Raw genomic sequence first — 15,697 nt, forward strand, 5'->3', positions numbered from 1 at the left:
CTCCAGCCCTGTACATGTTTTATAAATATAGTAAAAAGAACATACGACTCTAGCAGCTTATTAACACAAAGGGACTCTGAAAGTTAAGGGACATTAATAGCTTTTTAATAGTATTCCTGTGTGACTTCAGAGGATGTGATTTTTAGAATAATATTAAGAGGCACCAAAATGATGAAAATGATTCAGCTCATAAAAGGATGGATTTGAGTCTGCAGTGCTTTTTTTCTTTTCTTTTTTTTTTTTACAACAGAATACAGGACACGTTTCTTCTGTTACAGGTCAGGTGCTGTTGGGACTCAACACAATTTTTTTTAAAACTCATGGCAGTTTTGATGAATGAACGAGCATGTCAGTCACCATATGCATAAGCTGCTCTTGGGACCTGGACGTCCCCCCCTCCATGGGAGTAAACCAACAGCTCCGGACGGGCTGTTTTGAGGGGGCAGCTACTCCGGGGTGTCCTTTAGGTCGCCCTGGCCGTAGAGGAGTGAGTATGTTCCCGCATTCTCCCTTCCTGGGTCCAAGCCTCTGCTGGTTCCCAGAGGGTCATTCCTGGAGCTGACGGTGGATGACAGGGGCTTCAACACAGATGGGCAGGGAAGTATTTCTCCCAGAGGAGAGAAGTGGAACTCAGACTTCATCACACACGAAGGGGGACGAAGTACCTCTGGGAAAATCTCTGGGGAAAGGATCCGGTCGGCGAGGTTGGGATGTGAAGTCCCTTATTGGAATCTAGCTCAGGAACAGCATGATTCCAGCTACGTGGTACAGGGAAGTGAGCACTGATAGGACATCTGGATCCCATTTCTGCCACTTTTTAGTCCTCTGACCACGTGCCAGTCTTTCTGCTTGTTTGAAATGTTGTAGATATTGGCTGGTTTCCTCTTCACAAAAGTTCCATACGCTCGGGGTCAACACCCTTCTCCGTCCGCATTTGCTACTGGGAAAACAGCTCAGATGTCAGATCCAGCACCTGTTGGAGTTAGACCTGGCTCCAAGCTCTGAGCTGGTATTGCCTTTACTGATATGTCCATGCCTTCTTCAACTTCTCTGAGCTTCGCTTCAGGGTTCATCTGTAAAATGGGTTGGTATTAGTCAATTTCCAGCCAAGAAATGGGAATGGCTTTTGGTCCTCCCCAACCGAGGGAATTTAATACAGGGAATTAGTCACATAGGTGACTGAAGACACAGGAAGGCACCCCACACGTAAGTGGAGAGCAGGAAGCTGCTGCTGCCCTTAGGGCCTGAGGAACAAAGGAGGAGGCATTGTTATTAGATCCTGGGAGTTAGCACCATCAGCAGAAGCTAAAACCAAGGTGGTTTCTGCCCAGAAGGAGGGGGCTCCACGGAGGAGATGTAGTCACTGTCAGAGATGCCTCAGGGAGCAGAAAGAAGGGAGGGACATACCTTGGTTTCTCCCCACCCCCCCCCCCCCCCCCCCCATCCCCCCTTTAGTGCTTCCCATTGGTCCAAACTACTAGGAAGCCAGGGGACCTGGGACCCTGGGGAAGGCTGTTCCCAGAGCGGAGGGCAGGAAGGGATCTGAGATCAGATGGGCGATCAACCAGCTCAGAGTTAAGGGTTGTTGGGAGCACTGATGAAAGGCGGTGTGCAGCAAAGTGGGACACAGGGTGGGGCACGTTGTGTCTGACCAGCCTGGCTGATTACTGGCCACCACTGTCATTCCACTGTCAGGGAATAATGGTTGAAGTTAGCATGTTTGGTCCATGGCTGTTGAGCCTCCTTGAGGCATGCAACAGCTATTTAAAAGAGACACAGAAGAAAGGGCGCCTGGGTGGCTCAGTTGGTTAAGGGGCCGACTCTTGATTTTGGCTCAGGTCACCATCCCGGAGTCGTGGGATGGAGCCCTGATTGAGATTCTCTCTCTTCTCCTCTCTTGGCTCCTCCCTCACCCTGTCTCTAAGAAAAAAAAAAGAGAGAGAGAGAGACAAACACACACACACAAAAGGAAGGTGGTCATCTCCACGGCCAGCAGGGAACTTGCTCATATCCCTGACATGCTGCCGGCTTCCCAAACTCGGTTCCAGTCTTTCAGGCTGTTCCTTTACTCTGTATGCTACTGCAGTTCTAGAGTGCCCGGGGCGGGGGCAGGGTGGAGGCGTGCTTTGCTTAAACCAATCAGGGTCACTCCATGACCTCTGTCTCTCCATCTTTCCCTACATCCTCCCCTCCTTTTCTCTCTTCCTCCTTCCCTTTCTCTTTGTCTCCCAATCATCTTCAATCGTTTATTATACACCAGGTCTCCTGCTCTGTAAGTAGGGGGAATACCATGGTGAGTAAGGTAGCTTAAAAGTACATGTGTTTTTGAGCTTAAAAAACCCATTTCTAAATAACGCATGACTCAAATGAGAAATCATAAAGTATGGAATATAGTTACGATTTCTAACTGAATAGCAATGGCAATTCTGTGTATCAAAACTTGTAGAATGTATCTGGTCAGTACTCGGGGTGGTGTTTGTAGCTTCTTACAGGAAAAAATAATAGATTAAACTCCCAAAAGGTCTCGTAACCGAGGCAGAAGTATCATAAGAGCAAAAATTAATAATAAACACAGACAACATTGGGAAGGATCCGTACATCAAAAGCTGACTACCAAAGCAAGAAAGGAAAAAGAGAGCCTGACTTCATCTACAGGAGATAGACATTGCAAAAGAATATGTGAATCAGTTTATACTAAAACACTGGAAAATCTTTTTGAAGGGGACACTTCTAAGAAAAATATAATTTACCAAACCTGCCTAAAAAAAAAAAAAGTCCAAGAGATCTGTAGTCATCGTCTTATTGTTCCAGATAAAATGTGCAATTTCTGTTCTGTGTATAAGGAAACAGAAGGCCGGAGAGATGAGATCCTACAGGTGGGAAGCGGCCGAGGCAGACCTGGGTGTGGGTGCAAGGCCTCTCCCCTGGGAGGGAGAGCTGATCCCCTGGGGCCTCTGCTGGGAAACCCCCATGGTTGCCCGCTGTCGGGGTTGCTCAATTACTGCACACTTTTAACGCACCTCTAGGAGAGGCATTTGGTACCTGAATCCTCCCTGAACATTTCGCCACCTCCCAATTAGTGGGCACAGCAGCCGGGCACGGCCTCCGGGTCTCTCGGTACCACCCGGCTGAGAGCAGCAGGCCTGAGCAGCCTGGGCCGAGGCCCGAGGCCCTTTGAGTCAGCAACCTCCCCGGCCCACGGAGGCTCAGTGCCCGACTTGGTGCCCACAGCCGCAGCCCAGGCCTCAGAGCCAGGTTGCCTCTGCTGGAAAACAGGTGGCAGCTTGCCGGAGAGTCCGGGCGGGTGACAGACTCTCAGGGTCAGAAGCCTGCAAGGAGCCCGCATCCTGTGATGGGAAATGAGCTCTCGTGAACTGGCCTCTGTCATCTCTGTTTTTGCGTTCTTTCATCCCTTCTGTTGAGAATATCACCCAGCCTTCCGTCCCTGGAGGTCTGGTGGCGTCGCCGGGGACAGGATCTGGCCATCTGTGGCCACGTGACTCAAGCCAACCAGCCCTTCCCTCACTTTTGATACATGGGCACTCCCTCTTTCCTCTCGGTTTGCTACGTGGCAATGCTGTAAGCCCGGGGGCTTGGGGGTGCATTCCCATCTGCCCCTGCCTCACGACAGCTAGACAAGAAAATAAGGGAGCACACAGAGGCAGGAACGCTGGGAGAAAAGTGGGGCCACTTGACAACAGTCTGCGAGCTCCTGGATACAGATGTGCCTGCAGCACAGCTTTCCCGATTCTCTCAGGTCGTGGGAGCCAATATTGTCTCTTTGTTCTTAAATTTGTGGGAGTTGGGCTTTCGTCTTTTGAAACCCAAAGGATCCTGACTAACACAGTTTGTCTTGGCTTCTCGTTCTCCCTCCGTCCCTTCTGAGAGGTGACTCACCTCCCCGGCACCTTCCACTCCCCCCCACCCCCCCAGCTCCTCTGCTCAGGAAACGGGCCGCAGCGCGTCCAACTCGCTGCATCACGTGGAATGCTTGGCCTGGTTCTGAATGCTCTAGTGACCGATGTGGCGATGAAGAACCATGAAGAGAGACCCTGCAGGGGTGGGGAGCCCATGAGACGCAGCTGCTTGGAGAAGGGACCGGTCAAAACGTAGTGACTACGGTTAACAGTGGTTGAGTCAGAAACCGTGCCGTGTGCTTGCTACGCATTAACTCACTTCATTCTTGCAGCGACCTTACGCCCAGGTTCAACGATTTCTCTTATTTGACAGACCAGGCAGCTGAGGGTCACGGGGCCCATGCAGTTCGCCTAAGGTCACACACAGAGTTTGGGAGCGGTGAAGCCAAGTTTTGAAGGGAGGAATTTTGCTACACAGTCTGTGTCCTTAAGCACTCTCTTGACTTCGTTAGGTGCGTGCGGTAGAATGAGGTGGGGTCTTTTTTTCAAAATGATGTTCTTTTTTTTTTTTAACGTTTATTTATTTTTGAGAGAGAGAAAGAGAGCATGAGTGGGGAGGGGCAGAGATTGAGAGAGAGAGAGAGAGAGAGAGGGGACAGAAGACCTGAAGCGGGCTCTGCACTGTGAGTACAGACCCCCACGTGGGGCTAACTGAGGCGGGGCTCGAACTCACGAACCGTGAGATCGTGACCTGAGTCAAAGTCGGACGCTCGACCGACTGAGCCAATCAGACTCCCCTCAAACTGATTTTCAATGTCTTTTACATGGTTTTCCCAATGTAAGTGTACTTGAATAAACAAGTCTAGTTTGTTTGTGGAGGCGGGGAGGGGAGCCCATAAGAAACGTCATAAGTTAAAGGAAGAAACTAAAGCAAACCGGAAACCCCCCTACAACTTTCTATCACTGCCAACGTTACCCCCTAGAGCCCGGTCGTGCTGTTCTTTTTATAAAAGCAAGAGTCTTTGTAGCTCTCCGCTGCATGGAAGTTAAAGACGAAATTCCATCATCTGACGTTCAAAGCCCTCCTCAGTCTGGTCCTAGCCACCCCAAATTACCTCGACTTGGCCCCCTTCCCGGAGGCAGCTTCACTGTGCACCTACTGAAGTTCCCGCTCAGGGCCCTTGCTAGGGGTCCTAGCCATGTGTTCCCAGGCTTGTAGGTCTCTGCTAAATCTGCAAAAGTAAGATATTTAAAAAAAAAAATTTTTTTTAACGTTTATTTATTTTTGAGATGGAGAGAGACAGAGCATGAACGGGGGAGGGTCAGAGAGAGGGAGACACAGAATCTGAAACAGGCTCCAGGCTCTGAGCCGTCAGCACAGAGCCCGACGCGGGGCTCGAACTCACGGACCGCGAGATCATGACCTGAGCCGAAGTCGGACGCTTAACCGACTGAGCCACACAGGCGCCCCAAAAGTAAGATATTTTTTAACAGAGGTAGTTTAAAGCCACCGACTGTGTTCATTGGCTGAACTATCCCGCCATCTCTTCTTACTCTCAGGGTGGCTCCAGGGACTCCACTGAGAGCAGTGGAGCTGGGGATACACTGAGTTTGGGTTTATGGTTATGTGATTTGCAGTTGCTTCCCTGTATTGTTAAGTAATCCCTAGTCATCCCGGTGTAGAAATCGCCTCCAGGGAAACTTGTACCACCTATGTGCCGACTCCCATGGGACACGTGACGTGTTGTGACAGGAAGGTTCAGGGCCAGCGGCTGTGTCATGGCATGAACGTGTCCTGTGGCACCCAAAGTATGGAGGAGAAACCATGGAGAAATGTACAACACCAGAAGCTCGTCTGTGGGAAAGTCTCATAAGTCCCGGACCCCAAGTATGAAAAAACGTATGAGAGACTTTGCCAAATGTTCTAACAATCCTAAAAATATGGGAGACATTAATAATGCGTGATGAAGCTGGGGAACATTTTCTAAACGATGAGTAATAAGAGACCAAATTGTATCAACCATCGATACTAAAAAAAAAGAAAATGTGACATTGACAAGGGCAAAGAGAATGAAGCCAAAATATGTTGGGAAAAAAGTATTATAGACGTAGGTCAAGCCGTCGGCTAACGCACAGTATGGCTATTTTTCTGGATGCTGCAATGTTTATGGTATTTGTCAGTTTTTAAAACTTGCAAGCACTTATTTCTTTTCTCATCCTAAATGGATATTTCCTTTGTACCTCAATTTTTATTTATTTTAAAAATCATCTTTAGTGAGGTATAATTCATAGGCAATGAAATAGGTTTGCGAGCTATGGTTTGCGAGCTCTGGCGAATGTATCACCCAGGTAGCCATCAAGACAGAACATTTCCATCACCCCCGCCCGACCTTTCCCTCTTTTCCCTTTCGTCAGCCTCCCTGCATGCTCCTGTTCCAGGCAAGCATTAATGCACTTTTCATCACTATAGATTCACATAGTTCCAGAACTTCATATAAATGGAGTCACGCAGTAGCCTTTTGCATCTGGCTTGTTTTGGCGAGGGGGCACAGGTCAGCATTGTGCCTCATTTTGTGTTACTAATAGTTTTGCATTTTTCCCTTAATTAAGACATCCTAATTTCGTTACACTAGGCCTGGCCTTTCTCCCTCCGTGTCTAGATATATCAGGAGGGCCTCTTGGTCAATAAAGGTCCTGTGTATGCATCTGAGTTCATGCCTGGACGCTCTGTTCCCTCTGCTGGAATGCCTTCCCTCCTGATCCACCTGATGGTTGCCCGGGTTAAATGCCTCCCACCTTCGGCATTCTCTCAGTAAGAACCGAAACACTCCTTTCTCTGCCGTGGGAAGCACTGGCTTATGCTTCTTGTTTATGCTCATATTATTGCTTTTTATTAGAATCGGCTTGTTTTGTTTTTTGTTTTTTTTTCCCTCTAGAGTCTGAGGTTTCTGGTGTAGGTGCTGCATGTTGGCCAACACGTGACATCCTACTCTGGCCGCTGCTCACCTTAAGTTGGCAGGTTACCCGATTCACAGCAACAAGCGTTGGTTGAAAATGAAAACAAAAAGGGGTGCCTGGGTGACTCAGTCAGTTAAGCATCTGACTCTGGCTCAGGTCATGATCTCACCGTTTGGGAGTTCGAGCCTCACGTCGGGCTCTGTGCTGACCGCTCAGAGCCTGGAGCCTGCTTCAGATTCTGTGTCTCCCTCTCTCTCTGTTCCTCCCCTGCTCACACTCTGTCTCTCTCTCTCTCTCTCTCAAACATAAATAAACATTAAAAAAAATGAAAACAAAAAGAAGGGTAACTCTTCATTTGGGGTTATAGAAACAAGAGAACTCCCTCCTCTGCTGAGAGCTATTTCTCCTTGGTTTCTTACCCCACGTTCAGCGGGGACAGGTCACTGGATATTCTTCTAAAGGGACTTGAGTGAACGCATCTTATAGGGAACCTCAAAGGACATTCTGAGTGAAGGCCCTGCTCCGGAACTGCAGTGGGTTGAAAAGGTCTCCCCACAAAGACACGTGCAAGCCCTAACCCCCCGAACCTGTGAATATGACCTTGCTTGGAAATAGGGTCTTTTCAGATGTAATTAAGGCAAGGATTTGCCTGGACAGGCCACGAATCTAGTGACAGACGTCCTCATAAGACAGAAAAGGGAAGACATGCAGAGACACAGGGAGAAGGCCATGCGAAGATAGAGGCAGAGACTGGGGGATGCTGTCACCAGCTAAGAAATGTCAGCAGCTACCAGAAGCTGGAAGAGGCAAGGACGGATTTTCTGCTGGAGCTTCTGGAGGGAGCACGGCCCTGCCTGCACCTCAATTCTAGACTTGTGGCCTCCAGACCTGGGAGAGAATAAATTTCTGTTGTAAGCCACTACGTTTATGGTAAGTTGTTCTGACAGCCTTGGAAACTAACACAGATGCGTTTTAAAAGATTGAACACGGGCCATCTGTGTGGTTCAGTCCATTAAGTGTCTGACTCTTGGTTTCAGCTCAGGTCACGATGTCACAGTTGGCAGGTGTGAGCCCCAAGTCGGGTTCTGTGCTGACAGTGCGGAGCTTGCTTGGGATTCTCTCTCTCTCTCTCTCTCTCTCTGCCCCTCCCACTTCCTCTCTTTCAAAATAAATCAATAAACATTAAAAAAAAAAATGAAGAATTGAACATATAAGAGTGTAACGTAAGCCAGTTCGAAATGGGATAGGAAATCTCTGTGGAGCTGTATTACTGTTTTGTGACCAAGAATCAGAACTCTGGAGAACTTTGTAAAGTTCTCCAGCTATCCAGACAGTGGGTTGCTGCCTTTTCTATTTGGGTACTTTATTATTATTTTTTTAAATAATTTAAATTGTTGAAATCATGAAACAGTTCAAATTAAATAAGAAGTATCATTTTCATCCATTGAATTGACAAATACGAAAAAAAGAATAGATCCTGAAACCAAGATTGCACTGTATGTTAACTAAAATTTAAACAAAAATAAAAAATAAAAAAGTGTAATATCTATTTTTCACAGGATGTGGGAAAAAAAGTAAAATTTTGTACTCCTAGTAGGAGTCTCAACTTCCTGAATTTGTCAACAGATAGAAAAAAAAATCTTAAAAGGTACATATCCTTTGACCAATCCATTCCACTTCTCAGAAGTTATACTAAGGAAATATCAGAGACGTAAATGACATAAATAAAGACATTTTTTTAAGTTTATTTATTTATTTTGAGAAGGAGAGCGCACGAGTGGGGGAGGGTCTGAGAGAACAGAGACAGAGAGAATTCCAAGCTGGCTCCCCGCTGCCAGCACAGAGCCTGACTCGGGCTCGATCTCACGAACGATGATACGACCTGAGCTGAAACCGAGAGTCAGACGCTTAACCAACTGAGCCATCCAGGAGTCCCTAAATGAAGTCATTTTTAAGGTTATTTATTAATGCATTATATGTAATAGTGGGAAATTAGAAGCAACTTTTATCTGGAGAGTGGATTGGTTACATATGAGTTGATACATTCACAAAAATGGAAAAACGCAGTCTTCCGAATTTACGTTGTACAGAGCTCCCTCATAACTTGAGGAAATGCTCGTGATAAAATAATAAGCACAGAAAGTACAATACAAAGCATTCTTCAGTGCGATCCTGATTTACTTAAAAATATGCATGGAAAACTAGAGGTTTCATGGTTATTTCTGAGTACAGGGACCGAAGCTGGATTTATTTTTCTGTCCATATCTATTTTTGAGAAAAAAAAACAAGCAGGTTTTTTGGTGATCAGGAGAAATAGTAAATAGAACTTTGTTTTATTTAAAAATGTTTATTTATTTTTGAGAGAGAGAGAGAGAGAGAGAGAGAGAGAGAACACGAGCGGGGGAGAGGCAGAGAGAGGGAGGCACAGAATCCAAAGCAGGCCCAAGGCTCCGAGCTGTCAGCACAGAGCCCGACACAGGCCTTGAACTCATGAACCCCAAGATCATGACCTGAGCCAAAGTCGAATGCTTAACTGACTGAGCCACCCAGGCACCCCAAATTATCCCTGTTTTAAAGGTAAGACATTTCAGTGAAGAAAGGGGAAATCCCTTGCATGCCATATAGCTAGTAAATGCTGAACACAAGTTTCAGACCCAGGACAGTGTCATACTGTTATAGGCTTAATTGTGTCTCCCCTCTCCCACCGCTACCCTCAAATTCATATGTTCAAGTCTTACACTCTAGTACTTCAGAGTGGACTGTATTTGGAGATAAGGTCTTGAAAGAGACAGTTAAGTTAAAATGTGGTCATTAGGGTGACCCTAACCCAGTATGACCCAGTGTTTATAAGGAGAATAGAGCACAGATGCACGCAGAGGGAAGCCCGTGTAAAGATACAGGGATAAGACAACTACCTACAAGCCAAGAAGAGAGTCTTAGAAGGAACCAGCTCTGCCAACACCTTGATCTTAGACTTGTAGCCTCTACAATTGTGAGAAGATAGATTTCTGTTGTTTAAGCCACCCAGTCTGTGGTGCTTTGTCATGACGGCCCTAGCGAACTAACAGACCTGCCTAGGACTTTCCCCACCATGCCTTATTTGAATTGTCTCTACAGCCGAACTGTCCAATAGAAAAATACCATGAATCACTTATGTAATTAAAAATTTTCTAGTAGCTATATTAGCAAGGTTTAAAAAAGGAGGTGAATTTAATTTTGGTAATACATTTTATTTAACCGAAGAAATAGAGAATATGATCATTTTAACGTACAATGTATATGAGCCATTATTAGTAAAATATTTTACATTCCTTTTTTCATACTGAGTTTTTGTAATCTGGTGTGTATTTTATAGTTGGAGCACATACCAATTCGGATTAGCTACACTTCATGTGCTTAATAACCATGTGTGGCTACCATATTGGAAATCACAGGTGTAGTAGAAAATCCCTTTCTGCACACCAATTTCTTTTTTAAAAAAGGTTGCTGTTTTATTCTGATAGTACGTGATCATTGTAAATAATTTATAAAATATCCAGCAAGTCTGGCAGGGATGTCATTTCTGAAAGTTTCGTCTTTGCTTTGACATTAACAACTCTACTGGCTGAGTTAGTTGTTCTTCCAAGGACTAAGCCATTTGGGCATTTTGGTCCCTCATTTCCTGCCTGGCATTAGACTGGGAGCATCAGATTTGGAATGTTGCTGCGAGAAAGCCTTTTGCCCCTCATCCCCTCAACCACCTATTCCTACTAACTCACTTGGAAATCAGAGGCAAAAGTACGTTGCTACATGCACACATCCTCCAAACCTCAACCACAGCCTAAGTCTAGTGTGTCTCTTGGATGACCGTCACTGCCAAGTTTGAACCCAGAGCCTCTCTGGCCCAGTTCGGGTCTGGCCATCCCAACCTGTTGCTCGCTGCTGGCTCCTGACTCCTGGAGCTGAGTGATCTGTGATTCTGGATGGCTAGCCCAGGCAGGGACCCACTGTGCTGCCTAGGCTGTCCCCCTAAACCAGGCCTCTTGAATGGACTTGCTGAGCTTCCCTTTGTGCTGGGTGCACAGAACTCATCTCATGGAGGGGCTTCAATAGCTGCAAAATCCAGAGACTCATAGCATCATGTAGTTATCTCCAGACCTATTAGCTACCCCAGTGCTTTTCCAAGGGCATCCATGACCATACAATGGCCCAGTGGTTAAGAATGTGGTCTCAGGTATCAGACTGTCTGCCTTTTAATCCTGTTCTGCCAGTTGCTAACTCTGATTTTGGATGTTGCTTTCACTTCTCTGGACCTCTTCTATAAAATAAGGATGACAGCAATAGTGTCTACTTTATTGGGCTTTATTCTGACATAGTTTAAAACTATATAGTGCTTAAATACTATAGAGTACTTAACATGTTGCCTAGTACATAGGGAGCTCTCAGTCAATGATGGGAAAGAGCCAAGCACACCAATCCAGGTCAGGCACCATGAGTCCATTCCATCATTGTTTGGGTTCTTAAGTTGTAAATGACAGAAGCCCACTTGTATTAGCTTAAGCTGTCATGATCAGACAATTGATTACAAGGGACCAGAGCTGTTTCACAGAATGCAGCTTGTCCTCAGGAAGGGATTAGAACTACATATGGAACATTCTGGAACCTCGGGAGCTCTTACTTTCTGCCTCTCATCCCTGCTTCAGTGTATGTGCCTCTTCTCTTTTATTTGAACACTGACATTCTCTGTTTTTCTGGCCACATGTTGGGTTGATCTCAGGCTTCTCAAGATCTCCTTTCCAGTGACAAGTCTAGAGTGTGTTGGAGCTCCACATCCCTGGAAGACAAGTGGGGTTGGCCTGGTCTGAATCAGATGCTGACTTCTGTCTTGATAAGCTGGAACCAAGAGCAAGAGTATATAGTACAAGCACGACCTCCCCCCCCCCCCTTTAATGTTGCATTTAGTTGGAGGAAACAGAATAGAGTTGATGACATAGAAGAAATAGATGAACATGACTTGGTGAACAGGATGATCACATCTTGGTCAACAAAGTGAATGAAGATGTAGACTTAGTAAAGAGCCAGAAACTGCACAGTTTTGACTCCAGGTTGTGACCACAAGAGAGGAGGCACTGAGGAAGTTTTACTCCAAGGTCAAGAACTGAGACCTTGTAGACAGTGGTTTATGTTGTGGATTAATAAGGGAATCATTGAGCCTGTTTCTTGTGTATGGCTCATATCTGTCATTCATTCATCCATTCATTCATTCATTTTTTCGATCATTTGTCCGTACTTCTTGAGTGCACTGGAGATACAATAATGAATTTGCTCTTACAGAGCTCACCTTAGTTTCTCCTGTTGGTGTGGTTTCACCCAAGGAAATAAATCAAGTACTCATGGAGCCCCGTTGTTGTGTCACTTTTTCTACCCAGTTCAGGAAAAACAAAAGCAAAAACAAAAACAAAAACAACCCTGGATCTGAAGAAGGTGGAAGTCATCTCCTTGGAGATTTTGGAAAACTGGCTTGGGGTCCGATCAACTACGGCAAATTTTTGCTTTGATTTATCTCTCCCCACTCTTTCCCCCCTCCTCAACCACTAAAGAGTTAAACTCACCCAGAGGAGGCAGCAAAGAAGGTAAGGGAGTGTGACATTGTGATTTATAATAAGAAATATATATTTGGTCTTCATCCCAGTTTCTGACACCGAGCTCCTAAAACCCTTGGAATTTCTAAGTGATAAGAGCGATAAAAATGTCTTGATATTTATAACAACCCCCTTTCAAACACACCTGAGTTTATGTTAATGAGGTGACTTTTGGAAAGCCCCTAAGGATGGGGGCTGGTTGCCAGGGGAATCAACCATGTGATTACAGAGTTGGAACTTTCAGTCCCACCCCCTGACCTCCTGCAAAGGGAAAGGGGCTGGAGTATCATATTCAATCGTCAGTGGCCAATGATCAAAAAACCCCAAATTGTGGGATTCAAAGGGCTTCCAGGTTGGTGAACATGTGGAGTGCTGGAAAAATGCATGTTCAGAAAGGGCGTGGAAGCTGTGTGCCTCTCTAAACACCTTGCCTGATGCGTCTCTTTCTTCTGGCTCCTCAGGATTGGGCCTTCTTGGAGTATCCTCTCTTTTGATCTTTGAAATCATCCTTTTAAACTTACTTGTCAGCTAGTAAGTGCACAGTACCTGTATATTATTTGTAGCAGTTATAGGAAAATGGTTCTTCTTCCTTCACAGACACCTCACATCCAAGTTTTAATTTGATGGTAACTGAGGCACATGAATCAGAGGGAACTGAATGGGTTCAGAGGGCCTTTGTAGGATCTTCGGTGGACTTTCTAGGATCTTCAGGCTTTTCCAGTGGCCTTCAGATGGTATTTCCAGGACCTTATAAAAACTCTGGAGTAAGCAGGGGTGCAGCTGAGTTAGGAAAAACTTTGGAACCCAGAGGCTATGGCTGTCAATCCATTCTGATTCTTGAAGGGACTCTTCATTTCTGAATGTAGTTGAGGACGTGATCATCTGGTTTCCACTGGAATTGTGAACGCACTGATCTGTTTCCCTCAAAAGAACAGTCAGGGCAGGTGAATATAGATAGGCAATGACTCGGGCAGAATGTCAACAGAAGGAAGGGACAAATGAACCCCTGTGGGCTGAACGTATACTGTGTGCCAGCCAGCTGTGTGTCTCTGGAGCGAAGCAGTGTGGGTTCTCAAAGAAATCAGCTGGAACATTTCCAGTTTAAAATGGCATCGGGCTAGCTACAGCTACACCTGGCACAGCCTCCCTTGCTTTCCAATTAACCTCTCTAATAAAGACGTAGAAACAGCACAGCATCACCACCGTAAAAGTGGACACCTTCCTTCCTCATCCCCCTCTTTGCATTGACTTAGAAACATAGTATCTGCAGCAATTAAAAAATTGCATGGCCATCTCTCAAGCCTGTGAGTATTGCTTTTCTTGCCATCCTCAATATTTTCTTTTGGAGAATATGTTTTTTCTGAAGTTTTTAGGGTAGACAGTTGGGTCCATATTACACCGATCCTTGGGAGAGTAGACACCCCAGGGAAAGTTATATAGATGAGGGTTGAGACAAAGAGAAACTAAGTAGCAGGGTCTGCTGGAGACTATAGATTTTAATGTATTCTGCTGGTTTTGAATGTCAGAGAGTAAGGCAGTGGAAGATGGAGAAGATTCCACCTCATTAGATAAGAACTCTATTAGATACAAAGCTGAAAAAAAGTGAACAACTGATTTTAAAATAACCCCCTTCCCCAAATACACAAATAAACAAATGCCAAATTCTTTAGGTAAATGTAGAGTCAAAGAAGTTAAAAAGCCTTCCTTCTTCAAAGGAAATTCCAGGCTTACATATTTCCACTGTGAATTCTTTCAACATTTAAGGAAGGAATAACACTAATCTCACACAAATTCTTTCAGAAGCTAGAGGAGGTGGAAACACTTCACAATTCATTTTATAATATTCGTCTATGAAGTTATAATACAAAACCTCACAGAAATTCCTAAAGAGAAAGGAAGAAAGAAAGGGAGAAAGAAGTAGTAAAATTCTGCATGAATGTAGGCTAAAAAATCCTTAACAAAATATTGCTAAACAAATCCAGCACTATACAAAAAGGATAACCTAACACAACCGAGTAGGACTTATCCCAGAAAAGCAAAGTTGGCTTAACATTGGCAAATCCAATGGTACAATCCACCACATTAACAGACTTAAGAAGAAACATATATTAAGGAGAAAAGGCATTTGACAAAAATGAACATCTATTCATGACAAAGACTCAGTCCTCTAGGAATAAAAGGAGAATTTATCATTCTGAAAAAAGCTGTTTATTAAAAAGCTATAGCAAACATATTTACTGGTCAAATACTGAAGACTTTCTCACTGAGATTGGGAACAAGGCAAAATGTCCTTTCTCACCATTCCTGTTTAATACTGTACCGAGGTTGTAGCAATTGCAAAAAGAAATAAAAAGGTCAAAAAAAAAGAGCATACAGATAGGAGAGGAAGAGATAATATTGTATTTATTTTCAGATGTTATGATTGTTTATGTGGAGAATCCTAAGAAATCTACCCCACAACGACTAGAGCTAATAAGTGAATTAGCAAGTTCATAGGGTTCAAGGTTAATATACAAAGATCAATTTTATTATTTATATACCAGCAACAAGTATTTGGGAAGTGAAGTTTAAAGATCCCTTTGCCAGAGCATCAAAAACAAACAAACAAAATATACTGAGGATTAAATTTCCCAGAATATGTGTAGGACCTGCACTGAAAAGCATACACCATCGCTGGGGGTATTTAGAGAAGACCAAAATCAATGGGTATTTACAGATAGGAAAACTCAGTGTTGTTAAGATAGTAATTATTTCCAAACTACCCACTAGATTCAACTTGATTGCAATAGAAATTCCGGAGGGTCTTTCATAGAAATTGGCAAACTGACTCTAACATCTAGAAATGCTAAGCACCCAGAATATCCAAAGCAATCCTGATAAAGAAGAACAAAGTTGGAGGACTTACACTGACCTCAAAACTCATTTTAAAGCTTTAATCATCAGGAGTGGAGTACTGGCTTACAGATAAACAAATGGATTAATGGAACAGAACCCAAAGCACAGAAAAGGATTCAACTGACGAACTAATTTTTTTTTAATAGAAAATGATCTTTTATTTATTTATTTATATGTATAATTTATTGTCAGATTGGTTTCCATACAATACCCAGTGCTCATCCCAACAGGTGCCCTCCTCCATGCCCATCACCCACTCTCCCCTCTCCCCCACCCTCCATCAACCCTCAGTTCTCAGTATTTAAGAGTCTCTTATGGTTTGCCTCCTTCCCTCTCTGTAACTTTTTTCCCCCCTTCCCCTCTCCC

Source organism: Panthera uncia (assembly GCF_023721935.1).
Source record: "Panthera uncia isolate 11264 chromosome A3 unlocalized genomic scaffold, Puncia_PCG_1.0 HiC_scaffold_11, whole genome shotgun sequence".
Classification (NCBI taxonomy): domain Eukaryota; kingdom Metazoa; phylum Chordata; class Mammalia; order Carnivora; family Felidae; genus Panthera; species Panthera uncia.